Source organism: Ovis canadensis, chromosome 7, assembly GCF_042477335.2.
Source record: "Ovis canadensis isolate MfBH-ARS-UI-01 breed Bighorn chromosome 7, ARS-UI_OviCan_v2, whole genome shotgun sequence".
Taxonomy (NCBI): domain Eukaryota; kingdom Metazoa; phylum Chordata; class Mammalia; order Artiodactyla; family Bovidae; genus Ovis; species Ovis canadensis.
Genome location: NC_091251.1, coordinates 54,682,431 through 54,704,755, shown reverse-complemented (window position 1 = coordinate 54,704,755; position 22,325 = coordinate 54,682,431). Strand labels below are relative to the sequence as shown.

Here is a 22,325-nt window from a genome sequence, read left to right as displayed (position 1 = left end):
CTAAAATAAATGGCCTGGGGTACATTGTAAGTTAGAATAGAAGTTGGATATGAGAGATTCTACTCCATCTAATCAAGCTGAATATGAGAGATTCTACTGAATCTCTATGTGGTAGAAAGTGTGTGTGTTAGTTGCTCAGTTGTGTCCGACTCTTTATGATCTCGTGGACTGTAACCTGCTAGGCTGCTCTGTCCATGGAACTGTCCAGGCAAGGATTCTGGAGTGGGTTGCTATTCCCTTCTCCAGGGGATCTTTCTGACCCAGGAATTGAACCTGAGTTTCCTACATTGTAGGCAGATTCTTTACCATCTAAGCCACCAGGGAAGCCCAATGATAGAATACTAGTTAGCTATTAAAAATGAGCACACAGAAAAATAGATGATGAAATGGAAGTCTGTTTGTGGTACATTTATGGATATGCAAGTGAAAGAGAAGAGTGAAAAAGTTGGCTTAAAGCTCAACATTCAGAAAATGAAGATCATGGCATCTGGTCCCATCACTTCATGGGAAATAGATGGGGAAACAGTGGAAACAGTGTCAGACTTTATCTTTGGGGGCTCCAAAATCACTGCAGATGGTGACTGCAGCCATGAAATTAAAAGACGCTTACTCCTTGGAAGAAAAGTTATGACCAACCTAGATAGCGTATTCAAAAGCAGAGACATTACTTTGCCGACTAAGGTCCGTCTAGTCAAGACTATGGTTTTTCCTGTGGTCATGTATGGATGTGAGAGTCGGACTGTGAAGGAAGCTGAGCACCGAAGAATTGATGCTTTTGAACTGTGGTGTTGGAGAAGACTCTTGAGAGTCCCTTGGACTGCAAGGAGATCCAACCAGTCCATTCTGAAGATCAACCCTGGGATTTCTTTGGAAGGAATGATGCTAGAGCTGAAGCTCCAGTACTTTGGCCACGTCATGGGAAGAGTTGACTCATTGGAAAAGACTCTGATACTGGGAGGGATTGGGAGCAGGAGGAGAAGGGGACAACCGAGGATGAGATGGCTGGATGGCATCATGGACTCAATGGACATGAGTCTGAGTGAACTCCTGGAGTTGGTGATGGACAGGGAGGCCTGGCGTGCTGTGATTCATGGGGTCACAAAGAGTCGGACATGACTGAGCGAATGAACTGAACTGAACTGAAGAGCAAATCAGTTATAGCAGAATCAGTTCAGTTCAATCGCTCAGTCATGTCCAACTCTTTGCAACCCCATGGGCTGCAGCATGCCAGGCCTTCCTATCCATCACGAACTCCCAGAGTTTACCCAAACTCGTGTCCATCGAGTTGGTGATGCCATGCAACCATCTCATCCTCTGTCGTCCCCTTCTTCTCCTGCCCTCAATCTTTGCCAGCATCAGGGTCTTTCCCAATGAGTTAGTTCTTCCCATCAGGTGGGCAGAGTATTGGAGTTTCAGCTTCAGCATCAGTCCTTTGAATATTCAGGACTGATTTCCTTGAGGATGGACTAGTTGGATCTCCTTGCAGTCCAAGGGACTCTCAAGAGTCTTCTCCAGCAACACAGCTCAAAAGCATCAGTTCTTCGGTACTCAGCTCTCTTTATAGTCCAATTCTCACATCCATACATGACTACTGGAAAAACCATAGCTTTGACTAGTCAGACCTTTGTTGGCAAAGGAATGTCTCTGCTTTTGAATATGCTGTCTAGGTATAACTTTCCTGCCAAGGAGCAAGCGTCTTTTAATTTCATGGCTGCAATCACCATCTGCAGTGATTTTGGAGCCCAAAAATACAAAGTCTGACACTGTTTTCACTGTTTCCCCATCTATTTCCCATGAAGTGATGGGACTGGATGCCATGATCTTAGTTTCTGAATGTTGAGCCTTAAGTCAACTTTTTCACTCTCTTTCACTTTCATCAAGAGGTTCTACAGTTCTTCTTTTTCTGCCATAAGGGTGGTGTCCTCTGTGTATCCGAGGTTATTGATATTTCTCCCGGCCATCTTGATTCCAGCTTGTGCTTCCTCCAGCCCAGCATTTCTCATGAAGTACTCTGCATATAAGTTAAATAAGCAGGGTGACAATATACAGCCTTGACATACTCCTTTCCCAATTTGGAACCAGTCTGTTGTTCCATGTCCAGTTCTCACTGGTGCTTCTTGAGCTGTACATAGATTTCTCAAGAGGCAGATCAGGTGGTCTGGTATTCCCATCTCTTGAAGAATTTTCCACAGTTTATTGTGATCCACACAGCCTATTGACTAGGCTTTGGCATAGTCAATAAAGCAGAAGTAGATGTTCTTCTGGAACTCTCTTGCTTTTTCGATAATCCAGCGAGTGTTGGCAACTTGAACTCTGGTCTTTCTGCCTTTTCTAAATCCAGCTTGAACATCTGGAATTTCACAGTTTACATTCTGTTGAAGCCTGGCTTGGAGAATTTTGAGCATTACTTTGCTAGCATGTGAGATGAGTGCAAATGTGCAGTAGTTTGAACATTCCTTGGCATTGCCTTTCTTTGGGATTGGAATGAAAACTGACTTTTTCCAGTCCTGTGGCCACTGCTGAGTTTTCCAAATTTGTTGGCATATTGAGTGCAGAACTTTCACAGCATCATCTTTTAGGATTTAGGATTTCAACTGGAATTCCATCACCTCCACTGTTTGTAGTGATGCTTCCTAAGGCCCACTTGACTTCGCATTCCATGATATCTGGCTCTAGGTGAGTGATCACACCATCATGATTATCTGGGTCATGAAGATCTTTTTTGTATAGTTCTCTGTGTCTTCTTGCCACCTGTTCTTAATATCTTCTGCTTCTGTTAGGTCCATACCATTTCTGTGCTTTATTGCACCCATCTTTGCATGAAATGTTCGCTTGGTATCTCTAATATTCTTGAAGAGACCTCTAGTCTTTCCCATTCTATTGTTTTCCACTATTTCTTTGCACTGATCATTGAGAAAGGCTTTCTTATCTCTTCTTGCTCTTCTTTGGAACTCTGCATTCAAATGGGTATATCTTTCCTTTTCTCCTTTGTTTTTTGCCTCTCTTCTTTTCACAGCTATCTGTAAGGCCTTCTCAGACAGCCATCTTGCCTTTTTGCATTTCTTTTTCTTGGCGATGGTCTCGCTCCCTGCCTCCTGTACAATGTCATGAACCTCCATCCATAGTTCATCAGGCACTCTATCAGATCTAGTCCCTTAAATCTATTTCTCACTTCTACTGTATAGATTTGATTTCGGTCATACCTGAATGGTCTAGTGGTTTTCCCTACTTTCTTCGAGTTAAGTCTGAATTTGGCAATAAGGAGTTCATGATCTGAGCACAGTCAGCTCCCGGTCTTGTTTTTGCTGACTGTATAGAGCTTCTCCATCTTTGGCTGCAGAATATAATCAATCTGATTTCAGTGTTGACCATCTGGTGATGTCAATGTGTGGAGTCTTCTCTTGTGTTGTTGGAAGAGGGTGTTCTCTCATAGCAGGATTTAAACAATTGTTGACTGATTGCTCAAAAGCATGTATTGGTATATGCAGTGCATAGCAGATTTTGATAATAAGAATTAACTATATAATTGCAGAATTCTAGAGTTTCTGTTCTCTGTACTGAAATGGCAAGTTCTTTCTAATTCTTCATAAACCATTAATTCATTAGGACAAGAAGAGACTTGGCCATTTTCTACCAAAAAATATGAAGGAGATATAAGAATGACATTAGGGCTTTTCATCCTGGTTTAGAAACCATTTCAAATCTTACCTGCCGTTATGATCAAGGTTGGGGGTGGGAAGGAATTGTATGATTTTCTCTTTATTATATATTGAAAGGAATTATATGATTCAGTTATTATGATTCTAGTCTAGCCGAGAAATTGCAAGGGGGAAAAACTGATATCCAGAGAAGTAAATGACTGAGCCAAAGCCACTCCTCCCGTTGGAGCAGAGCTGCAGTGTTGGAACTGTCTTCCTTCCTTCTGGTCCAGGACCCTCCCTGTCACACCACCGAAGGCCTAGTTCCAGGGCCACCAGGCTTTTCCTGGGGCCTTCCAGCATCAGAGGCTTCACTTTAAAAGCTCTGTTGTCCCTTGGGATACACAATATCCAAGGAGGAGGCTGATTCACATCTTCCTTGGTGGGGAGGTAGAGAAGAATCTGCAACATTCCCCAGCTTAGGTCATCCTCCCAAGCCTCCTGTGTATGGAGAAGGCTTGTTATGTTCACTCCCTCCCATTCTCTCTCCCTTCATATGCATTGATTTATGCAGAATGAGGTGGGACTCCAACACTGATGCAGAATGTTAATTCAGGCTGAGAAAAACTGTGGCTCACCTGGGATCACAGACTATGTATTTGGGCCTGCAGGGCTGGCATCTTCGTCAGCTTGTCCTGCTAATAGGGTTAATATCACCCCTTTACAGGTGGCTCCCTGCTCCCTCCACATCCTCCAGAGCCCGATCAAAAGCAAAGGACAATCTTTGCTCAACTGAGCTCATTTTTCCCTCCTCAAGCTTGTTGCACCTTCTGTGCTTTTTATTCCTATCAAAGCCACCCTATCCTTCTTTTCAGAGACATTTAAGACCTTAGAGACAGCTTTGACGGTCTCTTCACCCTCAAGTATCAGCAACGACAGCAATGACAATAATCCTCCTAGGTGTTGTGATGAGCATTTGCTATGTGCATACACGGTGTTGGGGGCTTACACACATGATCTCATAACCCAGCTGTGAGGGGAGTGATGATTATCCCCATGTTTATCTCAGAGAAGATGAAGTCGCTGAAGGATACACAGCTAGACAGTAAGGATACCAGTACCAAACCCAGGTTGGTCTCAAGACCCCTGGTTTCCCATTCTGCAGGGGTGCCTCCCTGCTCCTCCCTATCCACTCCTCCATGGTCCACCTCCTTCCAGAGCATCATGATACTTGCTAGTACCTATCCCAAAGCTTTTGGCCTTTGTGTCTCAAATCACTCTGAAAGTCACAGTCAGAGTTTTCTCTTAAAAGGACTATTTCAGCATGTTCCTTCCCTGCTCAAACAGACATCCCCCAAGGCTCCCCATTTCCTGCCTAGGAATATAGATATTTTTTCTGTGGGCAATAAAAGTTTTCCACAGTGTGGAACCACATGCCTTTCCGTCCTGAGTCTCATGCACCCCAGGTTTCACTTTGGAGTCTCAGAGTTTGCATCAGACTTTTCTGACATAGTCATTGCTTTCTTTGTTTCCTTTTCCACATCCATCATCTCTATGTGAAAGTCTTTCATTCTGGACAACATGGTTAACATGCCACCTCCTCCAGGCAGTCTTGCTCAGCTCCCCATCCAGAAGCAATTGATCCCTCTGCTGACTTCCATCAGCCTTCATTTGAATCCCTCTAATGTCCCTTGTTTGTTTCACCCCTTGGAATTTGGGATACATGTCTAATTTCTTTACTAAACCATGGGATCCCTGAAGCAAAGACTGAATTTTCTGTTTTATCTCCCACGGTGTTTCAGTTAATCCCTACCTGTGGGCAGCATTGCCCTTGCTCCCTGGCTCTACCACTTGCCAGCTGTGTGACTTCAGGAAGATTGCTCAACTTTTCTGTGGTTATTATTTCTTCTCTAAAATAAAATGATAATTTTATCATGTTCCCTAAATTCTGTAGAAATTAAATTACTCCACAGATTAATGAGTGAAAGTCGTTCAGTCGTGTCTGACTCTTTGTGACTCCATGGACTATACAGTTCATGGAATTCTCCAGGCCAGAATACTGAAGTAGGTAGCCTTTCCCTTCTCCAGGGCATCTTCCCAACCCAAGTCTCCTGCATTGCAGACAGATTCTTTACCAGCTGAGCCACAGGGAAGCACCCTCCTCCCAATAGATTAAGTGAGTTAATAAATGTGAAATACTTAGAAGAGTGACTGGCACATAGTAAGCATTCAGGAGGTGTTAGTTATTATTAGTTACGTATGTATCAGCACTTACAAAATATAGACATGCTTTTTATGTGTTTCATATAAGCTGGCTTTTGCAAATGACTAAACTCTGGTTATTAATTTAAATCAAAAAAGGTAAACAACAAATAGCTAATCATTAATATCATAACTCTAAAGTATCATATTTTTATTTTACTTATCAGAAATATCACTGTTATCTGAAACTAGCATAAAACTACAAGTCTTGATGAAATCTTCTCAAATGATTAATAATCTGTAATCAGGGAATATTTGCTAACTCAATGAACCAATATTCCCTAAAAATTTGAGCATAAAAAGAAATAACAAATCCTAAGTTATCACTTTTCTTATTCCCTTCTATTTTGCCTTTTATAATAAAATCTTGCATTTCTATCTAAATTGATTCAACAATTTCACTAATTTTGACAAGAACAAACCTGGGCTGAAGTTTGTTCTGTGAGAATCAAAACAATAATATAGATAGAATTGGAATAAAAATACAAAGAAAACACTTCTCTTAGATAAACACTTTGGAAGTATCCACCTTGGTACTGATAATTTTACTGAATTTCTACAAATAATAAATACTGGAGAGAGTCTGGAGAAAATGGAACCCTCCTTCAGTGTTGGTGGGAATGTAAATTGGTGCAGCCACTATGTAAAACAGTATGGAGTTTCCTTAAAACATTAAAAATAGAGCTAACATATGATCCAGCAATCCCACTCCTGGTCATGTGTCCAGAGAATAGTAATTTCAAAAGATAGATTCACCCCAGTGTTCATAGCAGCACTATTCACAGTAGCCAAGACATGGAAGCGTCCCAAATGTCCACTAACAGATAAATGGACAAGGAAGATATGGTATGTATGTGTGTGTGTATATTTATATTTATATATATATATATAATTCAGCCATTTAAAAAGAGAAATCTAGATGGACCTAGAAATTATCATACTAAGTGAAGTAGGTCAGACAAACGCAAATATCATATATCACTTATATGTGGAACCTAAAAAACGATACAAATAAATTTATATACAAAACAAAAACAGACTCACAGACATAGAAAACAAACTTATGGTTACTAAAGGGGAAAGGTTGGAGGGAGGGATAAATTAGGAGTTTGGGATTAACAGATACAAACTACTGCATATAAAACAGATAACAAGGTCCCACTGTATAGCACAGGGACCTATATTCAATATCTTGTAATAATAAACTACAATGGAAAATAATCTTAAAAAGGATATATATCACACAAGAATACTGAAGTGGGTTGCCATTTCCTCCTCCAGGGGATCTTCCTGACCCAGGGATCAAACCTGCGTCTCTTACATCTCCTGCACTGGCAGGTGGGTTCTCTACCACTAGCACCACCTGGGAACCCCGATATATATATAGACATACATATATATGAATCCCTTTGCTGTACACCAGAAACTAACAACTCCGTAAATCAAGTATAGTTAAAAAAAAAAAAAAAAACCTACAGTTGTCATTATAAAAAATAATTTTATTGAATTTGAAACATAGATGAGCACTGTTAAGGCTATTACAATATCATAATTTAAATTTTCCATCAGGATCAATTCAAGAAGAAACAGCACTTTATCTGATAACTGCAGATACTCAAAAGTAATAGTTATATTTTAGAAATAATATTCTAAGTAAAATTCTAAATAATATTCTAGTGATCAGATAACTTTTCTAACTCAGACTAGTAGCTCTACTTTAACCTAAATTACTGGTTAATAACCATAGGCATAAATGCACACCTATAAAAAAAGATTTAGTACATTCAGACGGTGGCTAATGTCCACCACAGGAAAGCAGTAAACTGAACATTTATTGAGCACTTGCTATTTTCAAGACTGTGAAGAATGAAAGATTAGCTACAAATAGTCCCTCAAAGCACTAGCCTACCAGACTGGTTTGGGAAATGCACACAGACAGATGGATTTAGTACAAAGCAGAGGGAAGCCCCACTGTAATGTCTGAGAGTAGATGAGGGAGTGGTTCTCATCTACTGAGACTCAAGGAACGAAGAGCGGGTAAGGTTTCCAAGAGCAGAGCTGGGCCAGGGCATCAGTGGATGAATGCACATCAGCAGTGGTGGCGTGGAGGGAAAGGGCTTGCCCTAGAGCCATGAGCAGCTTCCTGTGAGTTGAGGGTGTGCCCATCCTGGGTGGGGATGAGCAAATGTGTGGGAAATAAGACTGGAGACTTGGACTGCAGCCAGACCAGGGAGAGACTTGGAGACCATTCTAGGGAGGTTGGGCTTTATTCTGTAAGGGGGAGCTCCACAGACATTTTTTGAGCCTAAGAGTGAGCAGACCTCCATTTGAGGCACTCTCTTATGCAGCAGTGGGGAGGATAGTTTAGTCAGGAAAACCAGGTGACCAGTGAGGTTATGGTGTCATTGTCCCTGGTTGACACTTTTATTCTCAATCTTCCAGTTTCCTGCCATCTTCAGAGAGGATTGCTATGTAAAAATTGTTTTACTCCCCTCTGCCAAATCATCACAGCTACAAATACACACTATATTCTTGGACAATATACACAATACCAGTTCAGTTCAGTCGCTCAGTTGTGTCTGACTCTTTGCGACCCCATGGACTACAGCATGCCAGGCTTCCCTGTTCATCACCAACTCCCGAAGTTTACTCAAACTCATGTCTATTGAGTTGGTGATGCCATCCAACAATCTTGACCTCTGTTGTCTCCTTCTCCTCTTGCCTTCAATCTTTCCCAGCATCAAGGTCTTTTCCAATGAGTTAGTTCTACCCATCAGGTGGCCAAAATATTGGAGTTTCAGCTTAGCATCAGTCCTTCCAATGACTATTCAGACCGATTTCCTCTAGCATGGACTGGTTGGATTTCCTTGCTGTCCAAGGGACTCTCAAGAGTCTTCTCCAACACCACAATTCAAAAGCATCAATTCTTAAGCCTTGTAGCTCAGTCGGTAAAGAATCTGCCTGCAGTGCAATAGACCTGGGTTTGATCCCTAGGTTGGGAAAATGTTCTGGAGAAAGAAATGGCAACCCACTCCAGTATCCTTGCCTGGAAAATCTCATGGACAGAGGAGCCTGGAGGGCTACAGCCCATGGGGTTGCAAAGTGTCAGGCACGACTAAGCGACTAACTTACTTACTCACTTACTAACTAACAGCTTTCATTATAGTACAACCCTAACATTCATACACAACTACTGGAAAAACCATAGCTTTGACTAGACGGACCTTAGCTGGCAAAGTAATGTCTCTGCTTTTTAATATGCTGTCTAGGTTGGTCATAACTTTTCTTCCAAGGAGCAAGAGTCTTTTAATTTCATGGCTACAGTCACCATCTGCAGTGATTTTGGAACCCAAAAATATAAAGTCTGTCGCTGTTTCCATTGTTTCCCCATCTAGTTGCCATGAAGTGATGGGACTGGATTCCTGATCTTAGTTTTCTGAATGTTGAGCTTTAAGCCAACTTTTTCACTCTCCTCTTTCACTTTCATCAAGAGGCTCTTTAGTTCTTCTTTGCTCTCTTCCATAGGGCTGGTGTCATCTGCATATCTGAGGTTATTGATATTTCTCCCGGAAATCTTGATTCCAGCTTATGCTTCATCCAGTCCAGCACTTCTCATGATGTACTCTGCATAGAAGTTAAATAAGCAGGGTGACAATATAGAACCTTGACATACTCCTTTCCTGATTTGGAACCAGTCTGTTGTTTCATGTCCAATTCTAACTGTTGCTTCTTGACTTGCATACATATTTCTCAGAAGGCAGATCAGGTGGTCTGGTATTCCCATCTCTTGAAGAATTTTCCACAGTTTATTGTGATCCACACAGTCAAAGGCTTTGGCATAGTCAATAAAGCAGAAGTAGATGTTCTTTTGGAACTCTTGCTTTTTCTTTTTTTTTTTTTTTAACAGTCAAGGCATATTTTATTTTTTAAATTTCCTTTTGTGAATTATTGTTTTATTTTCTCTGACCAGTTTTCACTAGGGCATTCAATCTTTGTTTGTTTTTTGTTTTTATTTTATTTTATTTTATTTTTAGGCTTATGATTTTTTTTAAATTTTTATTTTTACTTTACTTTACTTTACAATACTGTATTGGTTTTGCCATACATTGACATGAATCCACCATGGGTGTACATGAGTTCCCAATCCTGAACCCCCCTCCCACCTCATATCATCTCTCTGGATCATCCCTGTGCACCTGCCCCAAGCATCCTATATTCTGTATCGAACATAGATGGGAATGCAAACTAGTACAGCCACTATGGAGAACGGTGTGGAGATTCCTTTAAAAATTGCAAATAGAACTGCCATATGACCCAGCAATCCCACTGCTGGGCATACACAACGAGGAAACCAGAATTGAAAGAGACACATGTACCCCAATGTTCACTGCAGCACTGTTTATAATAGCCAGGGCATGGAAACAACCTAGATGTCCATCAGCAGATGAATGGATAAGAAAGCTGTGGTACACATACACAATGGAGTATTACTCAGCCATTAAAAAGAATACATTTGAATCAGTTCTCTTGCTTTTTCTGATGATCCAATGGATGTTGGCAATTTGATCTCTGATTCTTCTGCCTTTTCTAAATCCAGCTTGAACATCTGAAAGTTCACAGTTCACATTCTGTTGAAGCCTGGCTTGGAGAATTTTGAGCATTACTTTGCTAGCGTGTTAGGTGAGTGCAATCGTGCAGTAGTTTGAACATTCTTTGGCATTGCCTTTCTTCAGGATTGGAATGAAAACTGACCATTTCCAGTCCTGTGGCCACTGCTGAGTTTTCCAGATTTGCTGTCATATTGAGTGCAGAGCTTTCACAGCATCATCTTTTAGGATTTAGGATTTCAACTGGAATTCCATCACCTCCACTTGCTTTGTTCATATCGATGCTTCCTAAGGCCCACTTGACTTCACATTCCATGATGTATGGCTCTAGGTGAGTGATCACACCATCGTGGTTATCTGGGTCATGAAGATCTTTTTTGTATAGTTCTTCTGTGTATTCTTGCCACCTCTTCTTAGTATCTTTTATTTCTGTTAAGTCCATACCATTTCTGTCCTTTATTGAGCCCATCTTTGCATGAAATGTTCCCTTGGTATCTCTAATTTTCTTGAAGAGACCTCTAGTCTTTCCCATTCTATTGTTTTCCTCTATTTCTTTGCATTGATTATTGAGGAAGGCTCTCTTATTTCTCCTTGCTATTCTTTGGAACTCTGCATTCAAATGGAAATATCTTTCCTTTTCTTCTTTGTTTTTCGCTTCTCTTCTCTTCACAGCTATTTGTAAGGCCTCCTCAACCATTTTGCCTTTTTGTATTTCTTTTTCTTGGGGATGGTCTTGATCACTGGCCTCCTGTACAGTGTTATAAAGCTCTGTCCATAGTTCTTCAGGCACTCTATCAGATCTAATCCCTTGAATCTATTTGTCACTTCCACTGCATAATCATAAGGGATTTTATTTCAGTCATACCTGAATGGTCTAGTGGTTTTCCCTACTTTCTTCAATTTCAGTCTGAATTTGGCAATAAGGAGTTCATGATCTGAGCCACAGTCAGCTTCCAGTCTTATTTTTGCTGACTGTATAGAGCATCTTTATCTTTGGCTGTAAAGAATATAATCAATCTGATTTCGGTATTGAGCATCTGGTGATGTCCATGTGTAGAGTCTTCTCTAGTGTTGCTCGAAGAGGGTGTTTGCTATGACCAGTGCATTCTCTTGGCAAATCTCTATTATATGCACAATATATATTTCAAAAATTCTGAAAACTTCATCTTTTGTTTCAAGCTCTAGATCTGAACCTGTGTGCAGTCTTGTAGGGTCAGAGGGGAGGCATCTGAGCTAATTTGTTGATCTTAACATTTCCTTCCCTGCCTACAGCATAAGCCACAGATACCCTATGAAAAGGGGTCCACAGCTGTGCACTATGAGAGGCGAACCCTACCTAGGATGTCTGTATCTCATCCTCTCCTTGAAGCTCTTTCTTTTTGCCTTAGTTTCCTTCCTGATATCATCTACCTAGAACCTGCCCAACACTTTTGGGTGGACAACTCAGTGCGCAGCCTGCCTAGATCTATGGTCCAGCCTCTCTTGCAGATTAAGATGCCATCTCTCATATCCTTCTTTGCTCCTCACCCACCAACCCAAAGGCCAGATCTTCCCAGTCCAAGATGGGCCCCTTCTAGAAGAAAATTCACACAGGGTTAGTGAAAAAGGAGTCAAAGCAAAGGATAAATCCTTTCAGCTCCACACATGAGAGGCCTTTAATGCTTATCCTTAACTACCAAGAACACATTATAGTCTCTTCAGCACAACTATAAAGAGAAATTTGGATTTGCATATAAAAAAGGAGGTTGTTGGGGCTAACTGATTTGCCAGGCCCCTGCGGCTTGCCATGTTACACATTGGTGGCTAACGTGTCATAGTCTGGCTGACTAACTTGGCCAACAGACTCCCCAAAGGTGAGACTGTAATGACTCACCTGAAGTTTTAACATTATGAAAGCTGGACCTTCTCCCTGGGAAATTTTCTGATGAGCAGGATGTAGGTTTGTGAGCCTGAGCATTGCCTTGGCCCCTGGCCGTATCTGCATGGCAAATGTGGAGACAGAACTCAGCACAGATGGTGGCTCCTGAATCATTAACTCCAGGCAGCTGTGTTCACTGGTCGCTGAGCTCCTAGCAACACGTGTACTGCTAGCCTACAGACTATACCAAGAAATAGTATGAGGCCTCTTACAGGTCGTAGGCCATGGAACACATGTTTAATTTCTTCAGAAAAAAAAAGAAGCACTGGCCAAAAAATGATAGAAAAAAAATCTGCCAAACATCTCATTTCCTGCTATATAACCAGATGGTTATGAATCATGTGAAAATCCCTTCCACCTCCATGAACAAATATTTCATGTTATTTACAAATGAGGAGTACATCGGTGACAGCATAAATGGCTAAAAAAACATCTAGTATACGAAAGTACACAGAAAGTATACTTTTTCATATACTTTTCTCAAGTATACAAAAAAAATGTAGCATTCAAATTTTTAATCTCTCCAGGTTTTTTGAATAATGTGCATTAAACAGTTATCAATGATGCAACAAAGATTATTCAGTGTTCAAATGCCTAGACACACCACTATTTTGAAGAAAGGATTTTCCATGAAGCAGTAATTAAATTTTTTCACTGTGGTTTGATCCTTTTATTTAGAAACAGCAATAAACATTTTGGTTATGGCTTTGAAAAGAGAAAATGAATGCTTTCTTCAAAGAGGAAAAAAAAGACAGGAGGAACAGAGAGAAGGGTGGAAGAATGGCTGGTCCTTTGCTAGCTGAGGTACCTACAAGCTGTGAACAAAATGAGGAAATGCTGGAGCCTTCTACACCTCTGCCTCTCGCTGGAGCAGCGCACAGTCCTCAGCCTCCCAGCCCCCATGGGGAAGCAGCAACCTTTGGCACAATCTGGCACAGAGTGGTTCTGGCACTGTCCTCTTTGGCCTCTTGACAAGAATGTTCACTTACACATCCCAAGTTATCCTAAGTCCATCTGTTGTGTTCTGGGGATCAGAAACAAATGTGGGACACTCCCCTGTCCTGTGACCACCCTCTCTCTCAGGCTCTGACTTGCTTTCACAAGCATTTGGGGAAAAGCCCAGACTTGTCTCAGGAGGATTGTCTGGGAGGCAGAGCTGAGCCCACAGCCAGTGGCACCACTGCCCCCTGACCTCACCCAGTGCAGGGTGAATCAACTGACAGCCCCAACAAACAGTGGGGACGAGGGACTGCTGGGTCTCCCAGAGTCTTCAGTTTGGAGATAAGCCACACACTGTTTGGTTCATTTCTTGGCAGAGACAGAGCTATAAGGAAACTTCAAGATGATTTTACAGAAGGAAGACTCATGAGGGTGAGCAAGGTCAAGCAACTCATGCTGGTCACACACTGAGTTACAGAAGGGTTGGGATTAGATACCAAGGATGGGAATTTTATTTTTGATGTCATGGGGCTTCTCCAGTGGCTCAGCAGGTGAAGAATATGCCTGCAATACAGGAGACATGCATTTGATTCCTAGGTTGGGAAGATCCCCTGGAGAAAGAAATGTAAACCCACTCTAGTATTCTTGCCTGAAAAATCCCATGGACAGAGGAGGCTGGCGGGCTACAGTCCATGGGGTCAAAAGAGTGAGACACAACTGAGTGACTGATCATGACAAACTGAATTGGTTTAAATTAAAGGTAACAGCCTTAATCAAGGTATTCTTCGAAAGGAAATAAAGCCAGGGCTTTTGGGGTGGTAGGGAATGGAAGTAAGGGAAAAGAAACATCAGTCAGTGTTGATATCACTGAACAGACACCTTTTGGTCACAGGTTTGATGGGCCCAATAAAATACCATGCCATCTGCGCAACCTGCCAGACCTGAACAACAAGTTCAGGTGCCAAGGTGGAGGAGGGGACACACAGGAAGAGGAGGGAGGGGAAGAGGTTTCTGCTTCTTCTCAGCACAGTAGCCTGGCACCTCGTTCTTCTGGGGACAACAGAGCCACTGTGTGCCTCCATGTCACACGGCAGGAGAAGCCCCGAGGCCCCTGCTCACTAAGCTGCACCGCTTCTTCCTCACTGGCTCCTGATTCCGGGGCCTCTGGGCTGGTGGGCAGCTCTCGAAGCCCAGTCATGTGAACTGTTTACCCATCCTGTCCTTGATTTTACTTTGCTACAGGGAGAAGCCAGAGGGTAACTGCAGGCTCTCTGAGTCTGGATTTTCTGCTAAAGAGGACTTATAAACAGAACTTGAGGGCCTTCCTGAGAAAGAGGAATTGGCCTCTCTTCATTCAGGAGCCAGTGATTCTTTGCACACGAAGCAAATAGCACTCAAGCTAACAGTAAACGGCTCTGGGGACGTGTCGTTCTTTGGCCCTGGGAATTTACCCAAGATGCCTCTGTAACTTGAAAATTGCTGTTAATCACATTAAATTCTGATGGTTACAGATTCTTCCAGAAGGGATGACTATTAGAAATACATATTGACAATCGAGGGTCTGATGAACAGGCACTACCTGTGTAAATTGTTTTTCTGATAATCCAGGTCCCTTAAGATGACTTGAGAATTCATAATTCATAAATGCAAGTTATCTCTGAGTCAAAATTGGCCAATATAATGGGAAGTGAAGTTAAAACCTGTATTATTCCCTCCTCTTCTTAAACAGAACACATACTGCATTTGTTCTGGTGCTGGAACCACCCACTGCAGGTTATTGCTTTGGGCTTTTGTATCCAAGAGAATTTCTTCAAGATGAAAATATTTCAAAAGGGACATATCAGCTGTCACAGACTGAAATGTGTCCCCTCAAAATTTATATGTTGAAGTTCTAATCCCCTGTACTTCAGAATGTGACTGTACTTGGAGACTGGGTCTTTAAAGAGGTAATCAGTTAAAACGAGGTTCTCAGGGTGGGCCCTGATCCAATACGATTGTTGTCTTTATAAGAGGACATTAGGACACAGACATGTACAGAAGGAAGAAAATGCAAAGATACTGGAATAAGACAGATATCTGCAAGCCAAGAAAAGAGACCTTGAAAGAAACCAACCACACTAACACTCAGATCTCAAATTTCCAGCCTCTAGAATTGTGAAAGAATAAATTTCTGTGATTTAACCCACCCGGTTTGTGGTACTTTGTTATGACAGCCTTAGAAAACAGATGTGTGTGCACTCACTTGAGGAGTCGTGTCTGACTGTGACCCCACGGACTGTAGCCACATCTCCTGTGTCTTCTGCATTGCAGGCACAGGCTTTACCACTAGGCCACTGTGGAAGCCCCTAGAAAACAAATAAACACTCAAACGTGAATTACTGCTAGAAAAAATGCAAGCCCTGTTGATTTCACAGGAACGGAGACCATGTGCAAATCAAGTCCCTTGCAGAGATGCTGGGGTGCAGTGTTCAACAACATGAGCTTTGGACTCAGTGTTATTAATAGCTATGGAAAGCTACTTCACCTCTCTAAACTTCAGCTGGCTCATCCATGATGTAGGGATGATAATTGTGCCAACCTTATAAAGTTGTTAGGATAAATAAAATACATGGAAAGTGCACAGTGCCTTGGATGCGGTAAATTCTCCATAGATTGTTACTATGAGAGAGGGACCAGGAGAGGAGGTCTCTGACAACGGGACTGAGGGAGAGAATAGGAAGCTGATAGAAACAAGGATGTTCTGGAGAGCTGACAACCAGATTTTAGGTCCAGCTCTATAGCTGATTAGATAACTTTGAGACATCACTTAGCCACTGCAATCCTCAGTTTCCTCATCTATACAATGAGAAGTCTGGACAATATACAAAAGAAAGTACGGCGAGAGGGAACTGAAAACCACCTCAATTTTTTCTTGTGGTCCTGGTTCTTTGCTTTTCCTTTCCACAGATATCAATCATGGATCAACCTTAGAGTCACACAGGGGACATAAGCATAAGTTTCTACTTTCTCTCTCTTTTTTTTTTCTCTATTCCACCAAATTCCCAGCCCTGTAACAGGTACCATGATTGACAGGAAGAGCATTTTCCTAGGCCACTTTTAGCAGCGACTTTAGGACTCCAATGCCGCCTCCTTGACCCCTCTCTGATGATTTTCATTTGTGTCTCCCCTCAAACTCTGATATCCAAGAAACTCATATTTCCACATCCCAGGGCAAAATTACCCTGGGTCCTAGGAGAGTGAAAAAGCATGGATGAGTTAGATCTGTTACCCAGAGTTTAACCCTGGCATTAAATTCTCTGTCAACATCAAACTTAAGAACCTTAATCACAAAAAACATTTAGTATATGACAATTGATGAAGCTTGAACAGAGCACACATTCGTTCAGGCAATCAGCACTTGCTCTGTGCCTACTTGCTCCCAAGACGCTGTCCTAAGCTCTAAGGCTGCACATGGGGAGGAATAAGACAGTTCTTTGGGAAGGGGTGATAGACAATCTGTTAAAAAATAAAAGCCATCATTTTACCATGCTTCTTACATCAAACGAGCCATGGTATTTTGCTGTTAAATACTGATATAAGCCATCATGAAAATAATTAAAACTTTTTCACTTCTAGAGCCATCAGTTGGCCATTTCTCACCTGTTCAATCAAGGCAAACGGCACTTTTCCAGATTCCAGGACTCAGACTCATTGCTAATATCAGGACACTTCTCAAGTCAGAGAGGCCAGACTTGACTGCTCATTGACTGCTCTGGCAGACTTATGAATAAACAGAAAAGTCTGGACCCTTTAGGTATCTCTGGTCAAAACAAGTACTTGAAATTTCTGACTCTGCAATTATCTGGCACCCAACTTGGGCCCTTTCCTAGAAGTAAGAGGACTGGGAAACATCAAGATCAGGGACCTGACAAGCAAATCCCCACTGTGTGGATACTGGGCATGGAAGTAACTGATAAAAAGTGGTTATAAAGTGAGAACACAGTTTTCCAGTTACTGAGTCCCTGGATCTCATATGCATGTGTGTGGACTTCTAGGGCAAACTTTCCAAGCCTCAATTATCAAAGGAGGAGGGGGATTGAACACCCTCAGAAAGTTCTAACTCAGTCTTTATAGCACAATTTGAAAGGAGTGTAGAAGGGGGCTAGTTCCCATTTTACAGGGTAAAGTGGAAAGATTACAGAGATGATTTTCATTGTCACTTGTTCTATAGGTAACAAAACCCCAGCAGCTCCAAGTATGTAAGAAGGAAAATAATGCAAGGCTTCACATGATAAGAGGAGGAGTGAGGGGAAAGGAGGAGGGGAGGAAGAAGGAGAATATGATGGCAGAAGAGGAGACCGGGGAGAAGGGGCAGGAAGAGGGTGAGGGAAGGTGGGGGGAAAAAGAGAATGGGAAGGGAAAGGAAGTCAGGAATTGTCCAGTTCTGTCAATAAACTGGTCTGTGTGCATATAGATGAACTTGGCTGGCTTGACAATGAAGATTTTAACATAGAACCTCTTTGAAGATTCTCTATATCATAGTGATCCTACTGCTCCCCAGAGAGTGGACTTTTCCAAAAAGGATGCATGATCAAAATCTTCCCACAGCCAGAGATGACTCAAGGCTTCCTTACAAGCTTCACTTCTACACTGTAAGAATATGCTTTGCTTTAGATCTTTACACAGATCATCTCAATGCTTACCAATGAAAAGACATGACATGGCTTGAAAACTGTGTATTTTTTAGATGAAATAAAGGTATTCTAAAGCTAGAAGATTTTAAAGTTGTAACTGGAAGGTTTCTTATGAGCAAACAGAATGCATCCAAAAAAGTTTGTTTGTAGAATAGTCAGAATGATTATCTCTGCTTTGCAGAGTTAAGAGCATATTCAGTCAATGGAAGGAAAATGCGAAATGTTTGGGGAAAGGCCTAGTAGCCAATACTAACAGGTAATATTTATTGAGCATTTACTATGCACATTTGCTCTTCCCAGCAACGTATGAGGTGTGTATTATTTTCCCTATTTCATACATTAAGGCAGTTGAGGTTTAGTGATATTAAACAACTTACATGGTAATGGGATTTGTCTTATGTCAGGATAACCAAGAACCTGGCATCTGACCCCAGGGCCCACCTATTCTTCCAAGTACTACATTGCACTGTCTTCCTACAGATTGAAAAGAAAAACGTCTTAATTTTCAACTGTCTGATGAAATGACAGGTGATTCCTCTGCTTGGGAGTCAATAAAGTATGTACAGTGCCACAGACTCTCTTCTGCTCTTTCCTTCCTCTTTGGGATTTCCAGAACAGGCCTTTTTGTCATTGGTTCAGCATAGGAGGAACCTAGAATCTCCACCTATTTTATTTTCTTCTTCAGCTAGAGCCAAAAGCTGCTTCTCTGCTCAGGCCTGCCCCAGCTATGAAAATCCACCTACTCTCTCACACAGCAAGGGATGTGTGGTCTCTGGGGAGGCCTCACAGACTTGATGAATATGGAAGAGCACCTTACAGCCAGGAGATGCCAGGAAACATTTCACAGGGAAGTCTGGAGTCACGGGACCATTGAGAGACATGCCTCCCCCTGAGGAAAGTACAGAGCTTTTCCACCCTCAGTTAATGTAAGTGTGGATGAATTATCTGGTAAATATGAGTGTAGCATACGTAAGATCTCAGTTCTTCTCATCTGTGTCTGTCACTGTCTCTGAAAATGGGCTAATGACACTCTTTCTTGCTGCCCAGCCATTTTTTGGTCATTTGTCAACAATTTAATACTGTGTAAGGGGTAAGAAGGAAGAAGGCAATGGCACCCCACTCCAGTACTCTTGCCTGGAAAATCCCATGGATGGAGGAGCCTGGTAGGCTGCAGTCCATGGGGTTGCTGCGAGTCGGACACAACCGAGCGGCTTTACTTTCACTTTTTACTTTCATGCATTGGAGAAGGAAATGGCAACCCACTCCAGTGTTCTTGCCTGGAGAATCCCAGGGACGGGGGAGCCTGGTGGGCTGCCGTCTATGGGGTCACACAGAGTCAGACACGAATGAAGTGACTTAGCAGCAGCAGCAGCAAAGGGTGAGAAAGTAAGTCAGACTTCAGTCCATCAAAGGTGATGACATCCTGAGAAAGAATTGAAGTGGTTGTAGGATAAACATGTCCTATCAGTGCAGGAACTTTGTGTGTCTTGTTGACTGTCAGTGGCCCTCATATGAATATGTGTCAGAAAAGGAAAAAGGAAGGAGGAAGAGGGGAGATGACACTATTGCTCCCACTGGAAAAGTGCCAATTAATGCTCACCTAAGCCTTGAGCTCCTGCTGGTTCTCAAGATATAATTGTGCCTTTGGTGGGAGAGGTTTACATTTGTCAAGCATCAACAGAGCGTTGAGTCGATTTGCTGCCAATTTCTTTTGACGATGTGTTTACAGTCTAGAATGAGAATGATTGCATGATCAGTTATCTACTGCCACAGATAAGCCTCCCAGAAACATAGCAACTTAACAGCAATCACTTATTTGCCCACATTCTGTAATTTGGTCAGGATCCATCGGGACAGTTTGTCTCTGCTCCATACAGCCTCAGCTGGGGCAGCCCCACTGGGGATGGATAGTCCACTTCCAAGACGACTCACTCGCAAGGCTGTCAAGTTAGTGCTGGCTGTAAGCTGGGATCTCAACTAGGGCTGTCGGCCAGAAGCCTCATTCCTTTCCTCCTGAAGCCTGTCCTTGTGGCTTCTTGGGCTTTTTCACAACATGGCAGCTAGGTTCCAGGAGCAAGGATTCCGAGAAAACAAACCCAAATACGATAGCACTTATCAAGCTTCCACTTGCATTATACTTGCTACTGTCCCATCGTCCAAAAACGGTTCCTTGACTTGAGTCCAGTGTCAGTGTGGTCAGTTTCACGGCCAAATCCAGAACCAGGAATCCTGGTTCACTGCTGACCACCAAAGAAACAGTTTACCATACAGTTTGATCATTTTTGTTTCCACTAGTAGAGAAAAATGGAAAATTGGGGTTAACTGTCCACTTCTACATTTTTATCAGCCAGAAACTTAATACCAATGTTTCCTAAGTGTTCAGTTGGCTTAGGAAAATGGTCAGAGAAAAAATTCTATGAGAGAAAAAAATTATATTCTATGGGTATATAAAATCAGGAGAATAGAAGTTCTTATTTAACAAACAACTATCTTGGAACCACAGGCAAAGAAGAGGTGCGCATATGATCGAAAAAGTGGAAATTGCTCAGTCATGTCTGACTCCTTGTGAGGCCATGGACTGTAGGCCGCCAGACTCCTCTGTCGGTGGAATTCTCCAGGCCAGAATACTGGAGTGGTAGCCATTCCCTTCTCCAGGGGATCTTCCTGACCCAGGAATTGAACCAGGATCTCCTGCGTTGCAGGTGGATTCTTTACCAGCTGAGCTACCAGAGAACCCCTACATATGATTAGGGGATTAGGGGATGATTATGTTATAGATGAAAATCAAGACATGCTGGTTGGCAAAAAGCATATACAGACATAAAGCACACATCAATGTCCTAAGAGAGGAAATGTCACAAGTTAATGATGGTTCTTAAAGAAATAATATTTTTCAGATATAGTCAGAAAAAAAGCAAGAAAATAGTTCAATTTTGTAAAAAGCAATATTTCAACTGTATTTCAAAGGGTTGTTAATTTGACATTTCATGTTCTTACAAAATTGTTAAAATAGTGAGATGACTAATATTTTGAAGGATTAGAATTCAAACTAACTAACTGAACAAATACAAGAATATTATTTTTGAGATGTTAGATGTCCCAAGCCTATACTAAGAACTTCACATAAATTCATGCTCACAAAAAAACTGAAGGCACAGAGAGTTTTAATCATCTTCTCAAGGTCACAGTGCTGGTCAGTGTGGAAGATAGGGTCTATAGCCAGATCTGCCTGCTTATTATGATCAGTTTGGTAGATAACATATTTCTGTAAATTGCATCTTATTTTTCACTGGCTTCAAGAAACTGAAAATATATTTTCAAAGGAAAAAAATATAGACCAAAGATGCAACAAAAACATCACATGTAAGAATTTTGAAAGATCTTGTAATCCATAAGCTGAAAGAAAATGTTAATGAAATGACGATAATAACCTCAAAGCAATTAACCCAATCAAATACTAAACCTTCAAATATCAAACTGTAAGCATATTTCCCTGTGGCTAAATATATGTAGGTATTTTGTAAATAAGCAGCTTATTCCTTTATTCCAAGTATTCCCTTTTAACTCCCTCAAAATTAAAAAGCCCAGATCTAGGTACTTTTTAAAAAACTTAAAAAAAAACTTGTGCTATACAGTCTTTATCTTAGCTTATTTGCTTATTTCCTGTGGGTCCCTCTCAAATTGTTTTATTAACTAAGGATTTTGCTCTTCATGGGCCAGAAATAGTAGTAAGGTTCATTTAATTGATTCATTTGTTTGACATCCTTGTAAGTTCTTGATGCTAGTAAAAAAATAAATTAAAAAATCACTCATTTTTATGTTCCTTCTTAGAATTAAAAGCGGTAAGTAGAGGTGTTGACCATTACCATAGCAGTATCTGTAACTCTATGAAATGCTGTTAAAAATCCCTGATTTCCTACTTCAACACTTTCTTCCAAAGTTGGCATTCCTCCACTTGAGGGGAAAAAACTCAATAGTGCTCAGCGTAAGCATGGACTAATTATTGGACTAGGGGATAGGTCCTTTAGTTCATTTTTCTCAGAGCTCCATTAGAATTAAATGTCCAATTTTGAAATCAGTAATTTAAGCAAGGGAAGTTTGAAAAGTGTCCAAAAAAAACAAGTTATGAAAATTATTGAAAGGCTAAGAAAATAGGTCTTATGAGAAATTTAAAAGAACTAGAGCTATTTATTCTATACACGAGGTGTCTACAGCGGGACTGAAGATCATCTTCATGTCTGGGTTGGGCTGTTAAGGAGTGGCGGTGGCTCCCTCCTGAAGGGGATTG

At 41.5% G+C, this 22,325-nt stretch overlaps 1 long non-coding RNA gene across 5 annotated transcripts in view; it reads right to left on the bottom strand.

Moving 5' to 3' along the window:
* LOC138443569 (uncharacterized) overlaps positions 1-22,325 on the bottom strand; it is an 84,503-nt gene that overhangs the window by 168 nt on the left and 62,010 nt on the right. For 3 of the 5 annotated variants that reach the window (XR_011446617.1, XR_011446619.1, XR_011446618.1), the window contains exons 2-3: positions 19,638-19,767; positions 15,607-15,709 (exon numbers count right to left, since the gene is read on the bottom strand). This is a non-coding gene — a long non-coding RNA (uncharacterized lncRNA). Of the gene's footprint in view, positions 1-13,066; positions 13,929-15,606; positions 15,710-19,637; positions 19,768-22,325 lie in introns of those variants that run through there. The other 2 variants (XR_011258205.1, XR_011258206.1) reach the window with 1 other exon arrangement.